Below are 21,735 nucleotides of genomic sequence, written 5' to 3'. Positions count from 1 at the left end.
ATTCCGCTCTCCTCCTTCCCCCCAACAGCAGTATCTCCCGCAATTCCGCTCTCCTTCTTCCCCCAACAGCAGCATCTCCCGCAATTGCGCTCTTTCTTCCCCCAACAGCAGCATCTCCCGCAATTTCTGTTCTCCTTCCCCCTCAACAGCAGCATCTCCCATAATTCTGTTCTCCTTCTTCTCTCCCCCAACAGCAGCATCTCCCGCAATTCCGCTCTCCTTCCCCCCCCCCAACAGCAGCATCTCCCGCAATTCTGCTCTCCTCCTTCCCTCCCAACAGCAGCATCTCCCGCAATTCTGCCCTCCCTTCTTCCCCCCCAACAGCAGCATCTCCCGCAATTCTGCCCTCCCTTCTTCCCCCCAACAGCAGCATCTCCCGCAATTCCGCCTCCCCCCCCCTAAAAAAAAGCAACTTCCACCATTCTACATTTCATCCACTCCCGGCCTCCCTCCTGGGACTCAAACAAGACCAGACACCTTTCTTGCTCCTAGAAAAGCGGTTCTTTCGTCAGTTGGAGCAGCAGCAGCGGTGGGCCAGCGTAGCAGAAGCTGGCAGGGATCAGAGGCGGATGGTTGTAGGTCCAGGCATCTGGCAGGTAGTACAGGCAGGCTAGGTACTATGCAGATGCTGTCAGCATTGGCTGCACATGGTCAGTCTGGTCAGCAGCATGCATTCAGTTCTGTCGGATGGAAGATAGCTGAGATAGCGGGCAGGCCCCAAAAAAGAACGTGGTAGACACTGAAGCAGTTTAGTGTCCCTCTCCTCCATGCAACGCACGCTGAGATTGGATGATGGTCATCTAATTTCAGTGAGCCTTGCTGGTTGCAACTAGGGCTGCATTTTGATAAAAAATTTTAATTGCGCGGTTAAGTGCAGGTCATAGCCAGCAGTCCATTTGAGGTAGGCACAGAGATGGACTAGGAGTCATGCATTTCCTCCCCCTCAATTAGATGTCATACCTTTGCTGGTGGGGATGCCGAAGTCCCACCAGTCAAAGAAATCCACTGCCAAAACAGCCCCCTTCCTTCTTGTGCTGCCTCAGGAAGTCTGCAGGGTGCACAGTCTGAACATGCTTGGGGAGTGTAGGTGTTGGTGGCTGGAGGCGCCCAACTGACTTCCTCGCTCCTGAGGCAGTTCAAGAAGGAAGGTGGTGACTCAGGCAGTGGATTTCTTTGGCTGGTGGAGCTTGAGCTACTGCACTAGCCATTAAACAAGTATTGTAGCTTTGGAGGCGGCCCAGGTCTCCTAGGCCCCTCCCCTCCCCTGTGGTGGCTATGCCACTGACTAAACATCCAACATCTTCCTTATTCCTGCCTCCAGGTCTTACCATATCTCTCTTCCTCACCTCTCCTCTCCTCTACCCCTACGTCCATTTTCTCTCTCTCAACCCCTCCTCCAACACCTCTTTTTTTTTTTCTTCATTTCCTCCACCCTCTCTACTCCAGGTCCATTATCTCTCACTCCGTCTCTGACCCAGCATCTCTCCCTCTCTCTTCTCTCCCTCAATTTGGCTTTATTCCTACCACCCCCCGCCTGCAGACAACCCCAGATTCTCTTCCCCCTCCCCCTCACAGCCACCTTTCTCCTTCGCCCCCCCATAGCCACCACCTGAGGTTCTTTCTTCTTCTTCCCCCCCCCCCAGCCACCACCTGAGGTTCTTTCTCCTCCCCCCCCCCACAGCCACCACCTGAGGTTCTTTCTCCTTCCCCCCCCCCAGCCACCACCTGAGGTTCTTTCGCCTCCCCCCCCAGCCACCACCTGAGGTTCTTTCTCCTCCCCCCCCCCCCCCCAGCCACCACCTGAGGTTCTTTCTCCCCCTCCCCCACAGCCACCACCTGAGGTTCTTTCTTTCTCCTCCCCCCACAGCCACCTGAGGTTCTCTCTCTCCCCCCCCCCCCCCCACACACCCACCCATGGTTCTTTTAAATCCCCACCACCCCTCCTTGTGGTCCAACATCTCTTCTCCCCCTCCCCATGGCTCTCTTCCCTTCCCTTACAGTTAGTTACAGTTACAATAATTTGATTTATAGCCCGCTAATACCAAAAATAAGTTCAAAGCAGGTTACAACTAAGAAAAACTAGATTACATATGAATCTAGGATGTAAGAAAAATCAAATTACATATTACCTAATATTCCTAAGCTCACAAATTTATCATCAACTATCATAGATTGATTAAATTATGACTACCGTAACTCAGTTCCTTAAGACAAATTTAGAAAACAGACAGGTTTTTAATCTCTTTTTAAAACTGATGACAAACTAGATGCATTCTTTAACATTGATAGAAAAGAATTCCATAGGCTAGCTGCCTGATATGACAATAGAGACACATTTTTTGTTTAGATAGTCCCTCGAAAACTGGGACAAGAAAGAAAGAAGAGACTGCGAATGTTGTTTTGTTTCTAGCTAGAAACACAGGCCAGAGATGTCATGTATCAAGGAATTGTTCCTGACATGCTCTTAAATACTAAACATCCTAATTTGAACAGAACCCTAGCTTCAACTGGGAGCCAGTGCAGTTTAATGAAAGAAGGAGTTATCCTGTGACTTTTGTTTTTTAAGAGAGCATGCGTATAGTCTGAATTCTTCTCAACAGTTGCTTAGATATTCCTAAATATACAATATTACAGTAGTCCAATTCATTCAGCACCAAAAATTGAACCACCAATTTAAACATATCTTCTGTCAGATATTTTCTGATACCTTTCAGTTTTCTCATTACATAAAATGAGCATCATATAAGAGCATTAATCTGATCTTCCTAAGAGCATTAATCTGATCTACCATAGATAACCTATCATCTAACACCACGCCCAGTATTTTAATTGAATGATCTAACAAATAAGATTTACCATCGATTGTAAAGTTAGAATCGCTAGTGCAGTTTCACCTACTGTCTGTCGCAGCTTCCTGTTTGGGACGGGTCAGAGTGATGGCCAGGTGCAGTCTGCAGGCAGCTTTTCAGTAATGCGGCAGAGCTGAAGATTTTACTGAAAATGGAAAAAGGTAAAACCAGGTGGGAAGGGGAGGGAAAACGGAGCGGTTGGGGGACAGGGAGAGAAGAGATGCCATACCACTGGCGGGTGGGCGGGAAGGAAAGCAGGCAGAAGGCAAATTATTGGTTTGGGGTGGGGGGGGGGAGATGCCAACCATGTGGGTGTGCGGGGAGGGAGGCAGGCAGAAGGCAAATTACGGGCCGGATGATGTCATGGGCTGAGGCGTTTTGGTGACCTGAACCAGAACTTCACTTGGCCCTTAGGCTGAGCCGGCCCTGGAAAACCATTTACGTATATTCCGGTATTCCCCGACCATTCTAAAAAAAAAAAAATGTTTTGCATGCTTGTTTACACTGTAAACTCTTTGCCAGGACTGGGATGGTGTAGAAGGAGCAGTGTCCAGTGGCACACCTCTCCTTTCATGCACCGGCCCTGACCCTATCCAAAAGCCCCCTCCCATTCCCTAATAAAAATAAAAACACCCTGGTGGTCTAGTGCAGTGTTTTCCAACTTCAGTCCTGGTGTGTGTGGCAGTGGCCAAGAAAGCAAACAGGATGCTAGGAATTATTAGGAAAGGGATGGTGGATAAGACCAAAAATACTATAATGCCTTTGTATTGCTTCATGGTGCAACCTCACCTTGAATATTGCATTCAGTTCTGGTCGCCATATCTCAAAAAAAGATATAGCAGAATTAGAAAAGATTCAAAGAAGAGTGACCAAAATGATAAAAGGGATGGAACTCCTCTCATATAAGGAAAGGCTAAAGAAGTTAGGGTCCTTCAGCTTGGATAAAAGATTGTGAGGGGAGACATGATTTAGGTCAATAAAATCTTGAGTGGTGTAGAACGAGTAGAAGTGAATTGATTTTTTACGCTTTCAAAAAAGTACAAAAGACTAGGTGACACTCAATGAAGTTACATGGAAATACTTTTAAAACAAATAGGAGGGAATATTTTTTAATTCAACGAATAGTTAATCTCTAGACCTTCATTGAGCCTTGCTAGACTTCACACACATCCCTGATAAAACTTTCTCCAGGCTCCAACAACAACTCTGCAATAAAAAGACTTCTTTTCTAGCAAGGATCTCCTTCATCACTCTAACCAGCAGCCTCCATGAAAGTGAGTTACCATTATCCAGCCTAATTTATCCTATATAATAATTCTCACCTCCAACGGGATGTGCTTGAGACCGTGCCTGCCGGAAGTGGTCTGCTAGGCAGGCACGCACTGACCTCAGTGACATCAGTGACAGACAATTTGGCAAAGCAAAACAATCTGAGTGCTGGCCATTAGGACACAGGGTTGATAGGAGAGTTTTAAAAGACTGAAGGAACCGAAAGTGTTAAATGGGGGGGGGGGAGTTCTGAACGACTGAAAGACATGAACATTTGGGAAAGGAAAACAATCTGAATGCTGGCCATTAGGACACAGGGTAGATAGGAGAGTTTTAAAAGACTGAAGGAACCAAAAGTGTTCGGGGGGGGGGGGGGGGGCAATTTCTGAATGAATGAAAGAAATGAAAATTTATGAGAGGAACACAATCTGAATGCCGGGCATTTGTACACAGGGTAGATAGGACACTTTTTTTTAAAAAATGAAGGACGTGAAAGTATTACATCTTGGGGGAGGGGTGAGGAGGAAAGCGGTGGGGTATCCGGATACTGGGCGTTAGGGCCACGGGGGTACATAGACTTTTGAAAGCCTTAAGGAACCCAAAGTGTGGGAAGGAGGGGCGGGAACGGGGTGAGGGGCATTAGGAACAGGGGAGGGGGCCCTGTCACACACTCTTTCTCACACACACACTGTCACACAGACAGTCTCACTCTGTCACACACCCGCACATTCACTCTGGCTCTCTCTCTCTCAAACATACACACTCCCAGGAAAACCTTGCTAGCGCCCGTTTCATTCGTTCCAGAAAGGGGCCTTTTTTACTAGTAATTCAGATTTGCTATCTTGAAAGCACATTCCCCTTGTGAAAGATCCTTAAAAACTGCCTCTCTCTTGTAACATTATTGCATTACCTGTATTGTAAATAAACATTTTAAAGTTAAATATATGGTCTTTATTTTCTGAGCACATGTCCTTAAACTAGTAGGCCTTGTGTAAATCACATTTATGTATTCAAGATTCAGGACTTGGCTTAACCTGCAAATAAACACACTATTATGTAAAAAAGCAGCATATGTGGTATCCAATTATATTACCAAAGCAGTTCCATTGAGGTAGAAGTACTTCTTACATGCACAAATAAGCAAAAATTATACATGGCATAACTATCCCATAATTAGAAAAGGCACAGATTTGTTTATATTAAAATGTATCTGAGATAGCCATGTATGTATCAGATCCTGTCCCCCATAAGAATCCTTAATTTAAAGCTTGAATTCTGAAAGAGAGAGAGAGAGAAAAAGACACTTTCACATTAATTTACAAGGTCAAATGTCTCCACTCCCTCTTTCACAGTCCCTTCACACAGTCTTATACCATGGAATGCAGGCAGGGTGTAGACAGGCTTTAGTTTCTTCTACAAAAATAAGCACATCTTGTTAATCAAATCAAGATACAATAGCTTTTCAGTTTCAACTCAAGGGTTTCTGGCCAAGATGCACTAAAAATTCGTTAAAGCCCTTCCCTTACCGATTCCCTTAGCGAATCGTTAAGGAACGGGCATGCATCAAGGAAAAGGAATGCAAATGAGCCGCTCATTGTAGCTTATTTGCATTCTCTGTTCCATCGGTAAACAGTCGGACGGTCGATCATGCGCAGAGCAGCCAAGCGTTATGCTGGCTGCTCTGCGCATGCCAAATACACCTCTGTGATGCGGCTCGATCGTAGCAGGAGAGTGCAGTTGAGGACATCCATCTAAAAGACATCCTTTTTGGACGTCCTCCCCCCTCCCCCAAAACAAATAATATAAACGTCCTTTTTGGACGTGCTTCACTCAGCTAAGAGACCTTGAAGTCTTTGAGCCAATCATAACGCGTTTAGCTAAGCTAAACGTGCTGTGATTGGCTCAGAGACTTCCAGATTTCTCAGCTGAGTGAAGGACGTCCAAAAAGGATGTTGTTATTGCTGGGGGGGGGGGGGGGGGGGGGAGGACGTTCTTTGTGGACGTCCCTGACGAGCACTTGACTTTCTTTTTGTTTTTTTCCTCCCCCCCCCCCCCCAATCCCCGTCTGCCACCGAGCCCTCACAGCGCCTCTCACCTCCGTGTGAAGGCGCTGCAGCAGGCAACAGCAGATCGCTTCTCTTCGGGCTTTCCTCCTTCCCTCCCTGTGTCCCGCCCTCGCATAACTTACGTCAGTTGAGGGCGGGCCAGGGAGGGAAGGAGGGAGGCCCGAAGGGAAGCGATCTGCTGTTGCCTGCTGCAGCGCCTTCACAGGTGAGAGGCGCTGTGAGGGCCCAGCCCAGTGGCAGATGGAGGGGGGTGGTGGAGGGCGGGAGGGGCCCTGGAGCGCTGAGGATGGTGGGGAGGCCAGGGCTGTGAGAAACTGTGATTTCAAAGGAGGGGGGAGTGGTGACAGCGACCTCGGGGGGGGGGGGGGGTGGCGGAAGGGAAAAAAAAAAGAATGCCAAGTGCTCATCAGGGACGTCCTTGAAGGACGTCCAGGTTAGGCACTTTAGAAGGACGTCCCTGACGAGCACTTGGGTTTTTCTTTCCCTTCCCTCTTCTGAGCACTTGTTGGACTTTTTTTTTTTTCCCTTTCCGATTCCCTCACAGCAGCCCCAACGAGAGGTGCTTACCTCCCGTTAGGGGTTTCCACGGTAAGGGAATCGGAAAATGGTAGTGCATCTCTTACTATACGGTTTCTACACATTATAATACTAATTTGCTCATCTGCATTCTGTTTTTGTTAGCTGCTACTGTGATCGGAAAATGGCTGGGAGAAGCCTTTAGTGCATGCCAGGGTTTACTAATGGCTCGTTAAGTTTAGTGCATCTGGCCCTCGGTGTCTGCTATGGATAGAAATTAGGTTTTATATTTAAGTGGGAGTTACTTATTACAGAGAGACGTTTTAAATCTTTTAACTACATTATAAGGGTACTTCATTGCAAAACGTTTCTCTATATTCCTGAATAACCTATACCAAAAATCAGCCACCTGGATCCCACTGCAGAGTGGACCCTGCTGTAGAGAAGTCCAGGCTGGATGTGTCTTATGTTCCATAGAAATCAAACATTGCAGGAAGGGCTGAGAGGATGTTAGTTTCTGTTACAGTAGGACATGCAGTTAAAAGTTCCTGCTTATCTGGTGGCAGATTTCTCTTTTTATGAGATTTCTGGGTAGCTATCTGTAAGACTCTTGCTGTAAGGACACTGGTGGGTTTGTTATCCCAATATGGCATATTCTCACCAAGAGATTTCAAAATGTCACATGCTTGCATGTGGGCTTCAGTATCTACATTTTGAGGAGCTGCATTTTTAATTAAAGGTTTACTTTTATGGGAGCTTAGGTCAGAACGCAAAACAGGTTGTGTATCAGTACTGAGGAGCTGAATTTTTAATCGAAGGCTCACTTTTTTGAGTGATTAAATTAGAATACAGAACAGGCTGTGTTCCTATGTACTAGAATGTTGGATGCTGTATTGGGGCTGGTTCTTGGTATGGCATTAAATCATGGTACAAAATGGGTCCAGTTGCTGCCACTGGGTGTGAAGCATAAGGCAGATATTTTTGGACGTTCATTGCCTTCACACACACATCTCTAGCAGAAGCAGGCTCACCTGGTGCCCAAGAGCATAAAGCTCTTGCAATAGCAGGATGCATGCCCTGACAAATTTCCCTGAGGTCCTCAGTACCTATGTGCACATCCAAAAGATCTTTTGGTAGCTGCCCTCTTGAATCTCTCCCATCAGCTAGTCCAGTCATCACCAGTAATAGTATTGCTTTTCTAACATAATCTTCAGTACCCTCATTCTTATCCTGTTGGGTAGCTGCACTTTGGGCCTTAAACCTTCTCATGCCAAAAGAGAGACAAGCAGCTATTGCCAAATTGTGTAAGGAAAAGCCTGTCTGTTTAGCCAAACTAATAGCTTTTTCCATTTGCTCTGCATATTCAAGCTTAATACAGAGGCGAACAATCTTAATCAATTCCTCTGTATCAAGTTTTTCTTCCTGCTCTAACTTCCATAGCACAACACAAGCATGGGGAAAATTATTGGGGTCTATCTTGCCTATCTGCTTAGCTATCACTTCCATATCTGTCTGTGATATAGCTATCACTTCCATATCTGTCTGTGATAAGGGTTGTGAGCTAATAGTTTGAGTGAAACCTCCTTCTATAGGTTGAGACTACGATACCTTTATCACAGCTGACACAGACTTAGCTGTGGCTGTCTTTGTGTCCTGAGGGGTATATGGGAGGCCTATAATATCTGATACCTGCAGGCGAGAATCCTGCAGTTTTTGTTTTAAAGCCTGTATCTCTCTGTGACAATGTGCATGATCTGCATCTTCACCTAGAGTGGGAGTCTGCAGTGTTAACTCTCTTACTAAGTGTTTCAAGCCTGGAACCTGGCTTGTTTGAATTTTCAAAGCTGAAATTTGGGTCTGCATTTGATTTTCTTGAGCTACCTGTTGTACTTGCTGTTTCAGCGAATCTACTTGATAACTTAAGCAAGTAGTCATTGTGATTAAAAACTCCTTTTCTTTGTCTCCATACATTCTTTCTCTTTGGCTTGTAATTTCTCTTTCAATTCTGCACGCTCTTTTAAAATTTTCTTACATATGGCCCACATTAACCAAAGACAAGCAGCATTTCTCTTACGCGCTGACTTAACTGAATATAAGGAGCAGTACTTTTCAAATTTGGTTTCATTATCAGAGGTGGTGATGATATCATCGGCTACACTAAGAGTCCAAGGGTTAGGGCCAGAGGATACTACACATTGCTTAAACAAAGTGGGGTTATCTACACCTAGAATAGTGTGTGTATGTGTGGCACCCTCAGAATCAGCTGAAAAATCATTTTTCTTTTTACGCCAAAACATAGTTATGCACTAAAATTCAAGAATCCACAAGTTGGTATGGGGAGAAGCCGGGGTAGGCTTTATGTGTCAGAAATGCTCTCTTTTATGGAGATTATGGCTTAGAATGATAACTGGAATGGCATAAGTTTCATGGGAGTTCCGTAAGGCTTGCTGGCATGAAGACCGCCCTTGAAAATATGCCTGAACAACAAGTGGTTACCAACCTTTAAAAGGATGGAAGTTTAGGAATGGATATATAATAGAGAAGAGGGTTAGAAGATTAAAGATTTGCTAGGCATCAGTTCCAACACGTTAGAGTGTGTTCACCAAGGTACATGCCAGCAGAAAATGAAAAATAAAGCCACAGGGACAGTAAATTAGATTGAGTTACCAAGGAAAGACGTGGTGAGTGTTTTCACTTTTACCAACAGGAATTTTATTAATGAAACAAGATACTCAATTCTCTCTAAAGCAGCGAAATACAATTCCAGTAACAATTTAACTTTTAGGAGGACGCTAGCATCTTGTGCACAATTTTCCTTGGCCACATTCTTCCACCAATAAAAATGTAAAAATAATAATATAATATTCTATTCTACTATTCTCCACCAATTAACTATGAGGTAATATAAGAATATGTAAGAAAAGGGGGAATTAAATACTATATTTGTTGAATTACATTAACTTGCATTGTAAGGTTTAAGGACATGTGCTCAAAACATAACGGCCATATATTTAACTTTAATATGTTTATTTACAATACAGGTAATCTAATAATGTTACTAGAGAGAGGCAGTTTTTAAGGATCTTTCATAAGGGGAATGTGCTTTCAAGATAGCAAACTGAATTATAAATTAGGCTGGATAATGGTAACTCACTTTCATGGAGGCTGCTGGTTGGAGTAATGAAGAGATCCTTGCTAGAAAAGAAGTCTTTTTGTTGCAGAGTTGTTGCTGGAGCCTGGAGAAAGTCTTATCAGGGATGTGTGTGTAGTTTAGCAAGGCTCAGTGAAGGTCCAGATCAGGAAGCGGACAAAGAGAGCAGGGCCAGAGCGCAAGAGAGTGAACTGAGCATTTTCCAGGCTTTTTATAATCTCTTGTTGGACCATAGGCTGAAGTCAGGTGGGGTGTATTCAATCCAATGAAAACTCAGGGATAGCTGAAAACTGGTTTCATCTAGTTTTGAGATGGAGCATGGTAACTGGTCACATTTTTAATGACATCATAAGACTTTCTGTCTGGACATCTGCTGTGATATACATCCAGAAGGCATCTGACAGGATTAAAAGAGTCTTTGTCTGAGAGTAATTGAGCTACTTTTGTCAGATTAAATAGGTAGAAGGGCTTTTCAGTCTCTGAGTCATTGTCTGAGGATAGGTGGAGTTTCACTGTCTTTTTTAACTCCAGTCTCTGTGATTTATGTCCATCGTCAGAGTTTTGTTCTTTGGAGATGTGTTGATGGACTTAGGTATCCACCCAGCTAGTTTTTGTTATCAGTAGTTTCCAGGGGGACAGGGGAAGGTGAAAGCCAAAACAATTTATCTGATACTGTTCTAATAAGTCTTTGCAGCTATATCATGCTACAATCTCAGTACAAGGACTAGAGGGCATGAGTTGAAGCTACAGTGTGGTAAATTTAAAACGAATCGGAGAAAATTTTTCTTCACCCAACGTGTAATTAGACTCTGGAATTCGTTGCCGGAGAACGTGGTACGGGCGGTTAGCTTGACGGAGTTTAAAAAGGGGTTAGATAGATTCCTAAAGGACAAGTCCATAGACCGCTATTAAATGGACTTGGAAAAATTCCGCATTTTTAGGTATAACTTGTCTGGAATGTTTTTACGTTTGGGGAGCGTGCCAGGTGCCCTTGACCTGGATTGGCCACTGTCGGTGACAGGATGCTGGGCTAGATGGACCTTTGGTCTTTCCCAGTATGGCACTACTTATGTACTTATGTAAGGTAGGGTAGCATCCTAATTACATACTCTAAAATCAGACTATAGTTATTTTAGAGTATTCTGCCTGTAAACCATCCATAGTGTGCCTGTAATCCATCCATCTCCATTTTTAGCACCTCAGCTGCACCTGCTTATTAGCTATATACTCTGTTCCTAATATATACTACTACTACTACTACTACTTAACATTTCTAGAGCGCTACTAGGGTTACGCAGCGCTGTACAATTTAACAAAGAGAGACAGTCCCTGCTCAAAGAGCTTACAATCTAATAGACAAGTGAACGGTCGGTCCGATAGGGGCAGTCAAATTGGGGCAGTCTGGATTCACTGAACGGTAAGGGTTAGGTGCCGAACGCAGCATTGAAGAGGTGGGCTTTAAGCAAAGACTTGAAGACGGGCAGGGAGGGGGCTTGGCGTAAGGGTTCAGGAAGGTTGTTCCAAGCATAGGGTGAGGCGAGGCAGAATGAGCGGAGCCTGGAGTTGGCGGTGGTGGAGAAGGGCACTGAGAGGAGGGATTTATCCTGTGAACGGAGGTTACGGGCGGGAACGTAAGGGGAGATGAGGGTAGAGAGGTAGTGAGGGGCAGCAGACTGAGTGCATTTGTAGGTAAGAAGGAGAAGCTTGAATTGAATGCGGTATTTGATCAGAAGCCAGTGAAGTGACCTGAGGAGAGGGGTGATATGAGTATATCGGTTCTGGCGGAATATGAGACGTGCAGCAGAGTTCTGAACAGACTGAAGGGGGGATAGATGGCTAAGTGGGAGGCCGGTGAGGAGTAAGTTGCAGTAGTCCAGGCGAGAGGTAATGAGAGCGTGGACGAGAGTTCGGGTGGTGTGTTCAGAGAGGAAAGGGCGAATTTTGCTGATGTTAAAGAGGAAGAAGCGACAGGTCTTGGCTATCTGCTGGATATGCGCAGAGAAGGAGAGAGAGGAGTCAAAGATGACTCCGAGGTTGCGGGCAGATGAGACGGGGAGGATGAGGGTGTTATCAACTGAGATAGAAAGTGGAGGAAGAGGAGAAGTGGGTTTTGGTGGAAAGACGATAAGCTCGGTCTTGGACATGTTCAGTTTCAGGTGGCGGTTGGACATCCAGGCAGCAATGTCGGATAAGCAGGCCGATACCTTTGCCTGGGTCTCCGCGGTGATGTTGGGTGTCATCAGCATAGAGATGATATTGGAAACCATGAGATGAGATCAGGGAGCCCAGGGAAGAGGTGTAGATTGAGAAGAGAAGGGGTCCAAGGACCGATCCCTGGGGAACACCAACAGATAAGGGGATGGGGGTGGAGGAAGATCCATGAGAGTGAACTTTGAAGGTGCGGTGGGAGAGATAGGAGGAGAACCAGGAGAGGACAGAGCCCTGGAACCCAAATGAGGACAGTGTGGCAAGAAGTAAGTCATGATTGACAGTGTCAAAAGCGGCGGATAGATCCAGGAGGATGAGGATGGAGTAGTGGCCTCTTGATTTGGCAAGGAACAGGTCATTACAGACTTTAGAAAGTGCTGTTTCTGTCGAGTGAAGAGGGCGAAAACCGGATTGAAGCGGATCAAGGATGGCATGAGAGGAGAGAAAATCAAGGCAGCGGCTGTGGACTGCGCGCTCAAGTGTCTTGGAGAGGAAGGGTAGGAGGGAGATGGGGCGGTAGTTGGAGGGACAGGTAGGGTCTAGTGATGGTTTTTTTGAGGAGTGGCGTAACTACAGCATGCTTGAAGGTGTCGGGGACAGTTGCAGTGGAGAGAGAGGTTGAGGATATGACAGATGGAGGGGGTGATAGTAGGAGAGATGGTGTTAAGTAAGTTGGTGGGGATGGGATCAGAGGAACAAGTGGTGCATTTTGAGGAGGAAAGAAGGCAGGCGGTTTCCTCCTCGGAGATATCAGGAAAGGAGGAGAAGGAGGTCTGGGTTGGTTGGTTGAGGGAGAGGGTTGAAGGGTGAAGAGGAGGAGGTGGCTTGGTAGTGAACTCAAGGTTGATCTTTTGCACCTTGTCGCGGAAGTAGTCAGCCAGTGATTGAGGAGAGAGTGACGGGGGGGGTGGGAGCGGAGGGCACTTTGAGGAGGGAGTTAAGGGTGGCGAAGAGACGACGAGAGTTAGAGCTGAGAGAATTAGTCAATTGGGTGTAATAGTCCTGTTTGGCAAGGAATAGTGAGGACTGGAAGGAGGATAGCATGAATTTGTAGTGAAGGAAATCTGAATGGGTGCGAGATTTCCTCCAGAGGCGTTCAGCAGATCGGGCGCAGGAGCGAAGGTAACGGATGCAAGGGGTCAGCCAGGGCTGGGGATTAGTACGCCTAGGAGAAATGAAGTCTTACCTAATAATTTTCTTTCCATTAGTCCTTCACTCTATTCCAGAACTCATGGGAATAGTTAGTCGGGCCTAACAATCAGCAGGTAGAAATAGAGACCACTAAAGTGAGTTGAGCTATATAAGCCTCGTGAGGCACCAAAGCCCTTCTGTGTTTACGTAGACAAGCAGTGTGTAAAACAAAATAACCAATCGAAGCCAACACAACTACCTCAACCCAATCGTCATTAATTTCAACTGTGAAATAATGGCAGAAACAGCAAAACTGATACAGGAAACTAGTCAACCTGACGGAATATGCCAAATCTTGTTAAATGCCAGCCACAGTACAGTGAATGGAAGGGCTTCTGGAATAGTGTGAAAGACTAATGGAAACAAAATTATCAGGTAAGATATTTCTCCTCCCATTATGTCCCGTTTCACTATTCCAGAACTTGTGGGATGCCCAAAAGCTATCCTGAAATAGAGCGGGCTTCTGACACTGCTGCCTGAAGAACTGAAGCTCTGAACACTGCCTCTGAGTAAGCTGCGAAATCTATCCTGTAATGCTTGGCAAAGGTTTGGAGGAATGACCAAGTTGCCACCTTGCAAATATCTGTTGGCGGGAGCAATGTAGTCTTTGCTCACGCAACAGCCATATGTCTTGCAGAGTGCATTCATAAGGCAGAAGGAGGCCGTTTTCTTGCCAGGATACAGGCCAATTGATTAGGATTGTAGTATTTGTTAACTTCCGAAGCTGGTTTATGTACTGTTTTCAATAATTCTGCATGCTGTATTGTTGTTGTTAATCTCTCACAGCTTGTTAGTAATGCTATGGAAACACTTGTTACTCTTGCTGCTCTATATGTTGATGATTTTACACATACTCTTTCTATTGCTCACTTAGGTCTTTTTGTCTTCTCTTTCTTCTCATTCTCTTTTGCTCTCTTCCTTGTTTCCTTTTTCCTTGTATGCAATTGTTCTTTACTTCTTTCTCTACTAAGATTTTGCTGCCTGTTTCTTCCCCACGTCACTCTACCTCTCCACTGCTTAGGCCCAATCACCACTTCCATTCCCTCCCACTCACCCTTCTGCTGAAGAACATACCCATGTTTGACCATTTTTTTTTTGTCTCCCTGTTCCCTTTGCCAAGAGGGATGATGTTATGGAATTTGTCATGAAACTATTCTTCTTTGTGCTTTGAGAGTGTTTGTTCTGGGGCCTGTTACTGCAGATTTCAGCACATCCTGTTCACTGTAGCCAGAGGCCTGATAACGGTTTCATCTGCAAACTAATACAAACCAGTTTTAGCTGGACATATAAGAACAACGGTTGGTTAAACATGAGGTAATGACCAGACACATGGGCAGGATTCCTCATTGGGTAATTTATGAGGTAGTGCTCTGTGATGGAAGGTGTATATAAGTGACTGCACATCTAGGGAACGCTGGAATATATCCTGGTAGGTAGGGCATATTCCCCCGGGGGGGGGGGGGGGGGGGGAGAGATGTGTGTGCTTTCCTCTTTCTGCCGAGACTATGGGTGGGGACTTGGTCTTTGCAGAAAGAATCTTTCATTCTTTCCTTCTTTCTTTTGTTTGTTTCTCTGTCCTATCTCTCAGCTTTGTGTCCTTCATATCTTATGTGCTGATGAGGAACAAACTTCCCTTCCTCTTCTCTGAGTTCTGACTAATTATTTTACAACTACCAGAGTAACTGATGTTAGGTTTTGTGAGATTGCTAATGTTTGCTACAGATACCAGCTCCTGTTGTAGTGAGTAATAAAACCTCCCTTTTTCTTGTCTTTTGGTCTCTGTGACTTTTTCCCGAGAACAGCATCAGCCATGCAGCATTACAAAAGGTTTGGAGAAATGACCAAGTTGCCACCTTGCAAATATTTGTTGGTGAGAGCAATGTGGTCTTTGCTCACGAAACAGCCATATGTCTCGCAGAGTGCACTCATAAGGCAGAAGGAGGCCAAACTAATTGCTTCTTTTCACCATCTCACAATCGTGGGCTTAGAAGCCGCCGAACCCTGTTTCGCTTACTTAACGGGACAAAGTTTATCTAGCCGTCAAAAGTCATTTGCAAACTCCAAGTACCAGAGCAGCATCTGACATATCCAAAAGTCTCAAGGATGAAATCTGATCACCACAATCCTCCCTGCGAAACAAAGGGAACAATACAGATTGGTTAATGTGGAATGCTGAAACTACCTTTGGTAAGGAAGGAAGGAACCACTCAGAGAGAAATTCTTGCTTCCAAAACGAGAAAGGGGTCCCAGCAAGAAAGGGCCTGGATCTCTGAAATGCGTAGCATAGAGGCAGCTACCAAAAATACCATCTTCAGTGTTAAAGCTTTCATAGAGGCTTTCCATCAGAATCTGGTTGAGATTCTAGTCAAGACACAAAGGGACTAAATTACATATTTACCAAATCTAAAAGGGAGGTGGCAATGAGTGAAAGGAATAATTTTCTTTAGCACTCTGGAACAATCGTACCACAATCTCTCACTCGTAATCCTAATTCACAGCCCAAATTATTATGCACACTTATACTTTATATTGAGAGTAAGGCTCAAATGTTATTATAAAAAGGTAAGTTGTTGTTATAGTATTGGCAACAAACAATAATAGATGTAATCAGAGAGCATGAATTGTGCCAACTCAGAATGATGGTAAAGGGTCTAGGTGATAACCAAGATAGCACACACTCCCCTAATCCTGAAATATTAGGATACAAGACACCCCCTGGCACTCATGCACTAAGGAGATAATCGTTCAGACATGACAGATGATATCACTCACGAACACTGAATAAGGAGACAGCAGGTGGAACTGATGATGATGATCAGGATCTCAGGAACAGAGGCAGCTGGTGGCCTCCCCAGCTGGGAAAGTCTACAGGCAGGCAGTGCCACAGTTTGACAAGCCTTCGTTCTGGTAGCAGGCTCATAGTCGGCTGATAGCCGTTACCAAGGTTCCGACAGATAGCTTGTATGCCAGATAACACTTTCAAGGATGGTGCCAGGTGTTCTGGAACATGACGTCTGGATGTCCTATAATGATGGCCATAAAAGTTATTATCATCCAAGTTGTTTTGCTTTCAGCAGACTGGATGACTCCACATGTACCTCGAGGCCTCTACATTAGGTCAGAAAATGGTCAAGTCTGTAAAAGTCAGGTTCATACTGCAGGTCAGTGCAGAACTGTAGTGCCCTGATGCAGGGCTTTAGCCCTACAGGACAAAAGGGAGGCCTCAGACAGGCCACCCCCTCAAAAATAAAAAAAAAATCTGACAATGTTCAGGTGCATGGCCAAGGAAGAATTTTATCAACCTTGGAAACATGCCAGCATCACCACCTGAACCTTTAGCAACCCCAGCATCAGACTCTTTTCCAAGCCCAACTGTAGAAAGACTAGGATCTAGGTGAATGGGGGAGGGGGGGGGAGGGAGGGAGAGAGAGAGAGAGTAATGGCCTTATCCTTACACCAACTCTTGAATGTTCTCCAAAACCTCACACAGGCTGAGGTACAGTACTTCCTAGCTTGAAGCAAAGTACTAACAGTGTCCCTTGACACCTTTCACCTCAACTGCACTTTTCAATACCCAAGCCATAAGACCAAAGGGAACAGATCCTCCATACACTGGGACCTGCCATAGCAACCCCCAAGCTCGAGGGAGCCGAATTGGCTACCGTCTAACAGCCAAATCAGATCTGCATACCATGGCCTCAGCCTATCTGGGGCCACTAAAATGTACTGTAATCCGGCTGACCACTCAACCCACCATCAGCTACAGAGGGAAACCTCATGGGGAGAGCAGCCTCTGACACTAACTGCATGTTACTCCTTGCTTGTTCACATAAGCAACTGCCGTGACATCAGAGAAAACTACGACCGGCATCATCAAAGCCAGGAATGGAGCAAAACGCCTTCAAGGAAAGGCGACTAGCTCTAAACTCTAACAGACTGATCGGCCACCTCGCCACTGATCGAGAACAGGTTCCCTGTGCCACATGAGTCCGATAGTGTGAGCCCCCCAGCCCAATAAACTGGCATCTGTGGTTACTACCTCCCAGCGGTGTATGGGTAATGGAACTCCCTTGATTACGTTCTGCTCCAAGAACCATCACTGAAAGCTCTATCTGGCTGCCGATGTCTACAAAAGGTGTACATTGTAGTCCTGGGAAACCAGAGACCAGTGTTTAAGAGGAGAAAGTTGCAATGTACAGGCTGAGTGAAACTGCTTTTTTCAGTTTCAGCTGAAACAGAAACCTCAAGTTTGGCTGTGTGAATGTGAATCAATGAGAGCTGCTGGGAAACTGTAAGAGCTTGCAGTCTACATCACTCACTAAACCTAGAGTTTCCAAGCCAGAATATAATAATTTAAATAAAGACTGTATTTTATCTTCAAGCAAAATAGCTGTGGTCCCTTTGCATGGAGGCTAATGAAAACTGAAACTAAAAGCCAAGGTGCTTTTACAGTGGCTGACTTTGCACCACACTTGAAATAGCTGACAGAAAACTCCACAGAGAGGCTAATTCCTAAGGAGCTTATCGTACCAGATTTACAGACTTAAAATTCCTGCTAAAAGTTTGTATTAAAAGCATTTATTTGGAGCACTCCATTGACTGTAAAACTATTGAGCAAGATCATTTATTTATTTATTTATTTTGTTGCATTTGTATCCCACATTTTCCCACCTCTTTGCAGGCTCAATGTGGCTTACAATATATTATGAATAGTGGAAATACATAAGGAAATAGACATTTAGTATTACAGAAGGATCTTGGGTAACATGAAAGTGATAAAGCATGATAGTAGTATAACAAGCAAATATTATAAGGCAATTCTAGATATGTGTGGAGGATTTCACATTTGTTGATCTTTGTGGTATGCCTTGTTAAAGAGATGGGTCTTCAGTAATTTGCGGAAGTTAGTTAGTTCATAGATCGTTTTTAGGTTTCGCGGCAACGCATTCCAGAATTGTGTGCTCATGTAGGAAAAGGTTGACGCATGCGTTAGTTTGTATTTTAGACCTTTACAGCTGGGGAAGTGAAGATTAAGGAATGTGCGGGATGCTTTTTTTTGCATTTTTGGGTGGTAAGTCTATCAGGTCTGACATGTAGGCTGGGGCATCTCCGTGAATGATTTTGTAAACTAGGGTGCATATTTTGAACGTGATGTGTTCTTTAAGTGGGAGCCAATGTAACTTTTCTCGTAGGGTTTAGCACTTTCAAATTTTGTTTTGCTACTACTATTTAACATTTCTAAAGCGCTACCAGGGTTGCGCAGTGCTGTACAATTAACAAAGAAGGACAGTCCCTGCTGAAAGGAGCTTACAATCTAAAGGACAAAAAGTGCAGTCAATCAAGATTGAGGCAGTCTAGATTTCCTGGATAGAGGTACAATGGTTAGGTGCCGAAAGCGACATTGAAGAGGTGGGCTTTGATCAAGGATTTGAAGATGGGTAGGGAGGGGGCTTGGTGTATGGGCTCAGGGAGTTTATTCCAAGCATAGGGTGAGGTGAGGCAGAAAGGGCGGAGTCTGGAGTTGGCGGTGGTGGAGAAGGGTACTGAGAGGAGGGATTTGTCCTGTGAGCGGAGGCTACAGGTAGGAGCATATGGGGAGATGAGGGTAGAGAGGTAGTGAGGGGCTGCAGATTGACTGCATTTGTAGGTTAGTAGGAGAAGCTTGAACTGTATGCGGTACCTGATCAGAAGCCAGTGAAGTGACTTGAGGAGAGGGGTGATATGAGCATATCGGTCTAGGCGGAAGATAAGACACGCAGCAGAGTTCTGAATGGATTGAAGGGGGGATGGATGGTTAAGTGGGAGGCCAGTGAGGAGTAGGTTGCAGTAGTCAAGGCGAGAGGTAATGAGAGAGTGGATGAGAGTTCGGGTGGTGTGCTCAGAGAGGAAAGGGCGAATTTTGCTGATGTTATAGAGAAAGAAGCGATAGGTCTTGTCTGTCTGCTGGATATGGGCAGAGAAGGAGAGGGAGGAGTCAAAGATGACACCGAGGTTGCGGGCAGATGAGACGGGGAGGATGAGGGTGTTATCGACTGAAATAGAGAGTGGAGGGAGAGGAGAAGTGGGTTTGGGTGGAAAGACAATAAGCTCGGTCTTGGCCATGTTCAGTTTCAGGTGGCGGTTGGACATCCAGGCAGCAATGTCGGATAAACAGGCCGATACTTTGGCCTGGGTTTCCGCAGTGATGTCTGGTGTGGAGAGATAAAGCTGGGTGCCGTCAGCATAAAGATGCAGTGTTCTGGGCTGTCTGAAGTTTCTTGATTATTTGCTCTTTGCAGCCAGCGTATAGTGCATTGCAGTAGTCTAGATGACTGAGTACCATTGATTGTACCAGATTTCGGAAGACGGTTCTTGGGAAGAAAGGTCTTACTCTTTTTAATTTCCACATTGAGTGGAACATCTTCTTGGTTGTGTTTTTCGTGTGATTTTCGAGTGTTAAGTGTCGGTCAGTGGTGACTCCAAAGAATTTTTAGGGTGTCCGCGATTAGAAGATTCAGTTTTGGTGTGTTGATGGTGGTGAATTTGTTCGTGTTATGTTGAGAGGTGAGTATTAGGCATTGGGTTTTTTCTGCGTTTGAGTTTCAACTGAAATGCATCCGCCCATGAATGCATGATTTGTAGACTTTGGTTGATATCATTGGCGATTTCCTTTAAATCTTGTTTAAATGGGATGTAGATCGTTGCGTCTTCTGCGTATATGTATGGATTAAGGTTTTGGTTTGATAGTAGTTTGGCCAAGGGTGTCATCATTAAGTTGAATAAGGTCGGTGAGAGGGGGGATCCCTGTGGAACTTCGCATTCAGGTGTCCATGTGGCTGATGTAGTCGAATTAGATGTCACTTGGTATGATCATGTGGTTAGGAGCCCCTTGAACCAATTGAGAACGTTGCCTCCAGTTCCGAAGTACTCGAGGATATGTAGTAGTATTCCGTGATCAACCATGTCGAAGGCGCTGGACATGTCAAATTGTAGAAGTAATATGTTCTTGCCAGTTGCAATCATTTGTTTGAATTTTGTCATAATTGTAACTAGTACTGTTTCAGTACTGTGGTTAGACCGAAATCCTGACTGGGAATCGTGTAGTATTGAGAATTTGTTTAAATAGTTTGTGAGTTGTTTGGTCACCATCCTGTCCGTTAGTTTGGTTATTAAGGGAATAACTGCAATACTTGTAATTACAGTACAAAAATAAAAAATTGTAGACCAGACCCCCTCCCCCCGACTACCTTCTATCTTACAGTCCCTGGTGGTCTAGAGGTGTAGTCACGGCAGGAATGATGTCCCAGTTGCGGCAGCCATTTTGAGAGTAGAGCCAGAATGGACAAGAGTACTGGGGATCGCTCCTGCTCCAATTACACCCCTAGACCAGGGATTGTAAGAGAAGCCCAGGGGGGCCTACAGATAGGGAGGCAGGGCAACTTCTGTTTGGAGGAAGGAGGAAGGGGAGACAAGTGGGACAAAGCATAGATTTTCAGCATCTACCAAAAACACATGGTCATTTTTGGTCAAAACCAAAAACATGGTCAAAATTTAAAATAACTAGGGCTGCACATTTAACACATTAATAATGTGATTAAAGTGTTAAATATTTAATGTGTGTTAAAAATTGAATGCATCAGACTTCCAGTGAAGCCATGAGTCTGGGAAAACACTGTTAAGCGCTGTTCCTCTTCCCTCCTTTAAGCCTGCTTATATCGCTACAATCTTGGTACTTGTGGACCATACTGACCATGATACTACCTGCTTATCTTTTGGAAATTGTTCCAGTGCCTTTTAATAGGAATGGGGGGGGGGGGGGGGGTGCAAAAACGCAGCGAAAAGAGCGAACTCTGGGTCCAACTTCTGAGGCCAATATAATAGCAGCCTCGGACCCACTCCGTTCCTCTGTGAGCTCAGAGTGGATAGCGGAGATAATCTCTGAAGTCAAGGCAGCAGTAGAGGCTGCCCAATGGCAATTTTTTGACAAAATAGATAATGCACATGAACGTCTCAATAGCCTTGGCCTGGAGGCAGATGACAAGCAGAGGTGCGACTGGAGAGATGGACAAGTTGCGCAGTGCCGAGTCCATGCAGCGCACCCTGGAAAAGCAGGTGCTTACCTTATCAGAGAAATTGGAAATCTGTCTCAGTGCAACAATTTGCACTTGCTAGGTGTGCTGGAGTGCATTGCAGATGGGGAACTACAACAATTTCTGAAAGGCTAGATACCGTGCATTTTACAGTTGGGGACTCATCATGGCCTGTTTCAGCTTGAGTGGGCTCACCATGTGGGTGCTTGAGGGCCAGAGGGCTCAAGGCCTCGGGTAGTTTTACTGAAGGTCCTGAACTTTGCCCATAAAGTGAAGGTCTTGAGAGCAATGTGGGCAGGCAGATCTTTTGGATCTTTGCTTTTGGACAGTATTCAGGTACTTTGCTTTTAGGATTACTCTGCGGCAGCGGGGGCCTGCCACCAGGAATACAGACCAGTTTGTACATCTTTGTTTAA

General features: G+C 45.1%; 1 protein-coding gene across 4 annotated transcripts in view; it reads left to right on the top strand.

The window, feature by feature from the left end:
• Positions 1–21,735, top strand: part of EGLN1 (egl-9 family hypoxia inducible factor 1) — a 170,818-nt gene that overhangs the window by 2,700 nt on the left and 146,383 nt on the right. The window lies entirely within an intron of this gene.

Source organism: Microcaecilia unicolor, chromosome 3 (genome assembly GCF_901765095.1).
Source record: "Microcaecilia unicolor chromosome 3, aMicUni1.1, whole genome shotgun sequence".
In the NCBI taxonomy this organism is placed as follows: Eukaryota; Metazoa; Chordata; class Amphibia; order Gymnophiona; family Siphonopidae; genus Microcaecilia; species Microcaecilia unicolor.
Note: the sequence above shows the minus strand (reverse complement) of the source record. Positions and strands in the feature narration are given on the sequence as shown.